The sequence below is a fragment of the Chaetura pelagica genome, unplaced genomic scaffold (genome assembly GCF_000747805.2).
Source record: "Chaetura pelagica isolate M959 unplaced genomic scaffold, ChaPel_1.0 scaffold130, whole genome shotgun sequence".
Taxonomy (NCBI): domain Eukaryota; kingdom Metazoa; phylum Chordata; class Aves; order Apodiformes; family Apodidae; genus Chaetura; species Chaetura pelagica.
In genome coordinates, this window is record NW_009951915.1 from 936258 (window position 1) to 937264 (window position 1007).

Genomic DNA, 1007 nt, shown 5'->3' on the forward strand with positions numbered 1-1007 from the left:
CCCCCCCCCGCCGCCCCCCGTGGGATGGGATGGGATGGGTGAGCGGGTGGCTTTTTATTGCTGCCTAAAAGCCGAGGGGTTTGGGCTCATTAGTCCCTTCAAAGCTCCCGGAGGGGCCGCAGGGCCCCCCCCCCACGCGCGGGTGGGTGCGTGGGTGTCGGTCCCGGGGGTGGGTGGGTGTCGGTCCCGGGGAGGATGCTCCCTGCCTTTATCCCACCCCCCCATCACCATCATTCCCGAGCCTGGATGCTGCGTTCAGAGCTGCCGGGAGGCTGCAGAGCTCGGGGAGGGCTGAAAAAGGCTCCTCACGCCTGGGTTCATTAGCCTTAGCAGGAGTAATTAGCCCTGGGGCTAATTGCGAGGTTGAACTCCCGCATCCCCCAGCTGCGGGGAGGACTCAGCCCTGCCTAAGGTTGGTGGGCTGGGAGAAGTTTGGGGACACCGGGGGCTTTAGGAGCCCCCCGGGAGCTGGAGGTTGGGCACAAAGCTGAGCAGCAGCCCAGGGGAGCAGGGAATCCCTCAGAGACCCCCTCGGTGCCCTATCCTGCATCCCTTTTCCAGGATCCCAATGGGAATTAGAAGGGAGCACCCCAAGGCAGGTGGGGGGAAGCCCAGAGCATCTCCCAGCTTGCTGGGAAGGGCCCTTGAGGAGGAGCAGCTGAGTGGTGGTCCTTCTAACACCCACCCCCAAAGCCTGGCTCTGGTGAACCCAATAAACCCCCCCCAACCTGGCTTTGGGGGTGGGTTTTTTACAGCAGGGCTCAGCAGCAGCTTCTCTCCTGAGTGTTGTCCCAAGGTCCAGCCCCAGGTGATGCCACTTTCTCCATCCAACCACCAGCAGAGAAGCAGCCAGTGAGGGGGTTGGTGGGGTAGGAGGGCAGGTGAGCTCTCGTCCCTTGTTTTCTTCCCTTTCTTCCTCTCCCCTTCTTCCTCTCCCCTTCTTCCTCCCCCCCTTCTTTCTTCCTCCCCCCCTTCTTTCTTCCTCCCCCCCTTCTTTCTTCCTCCCC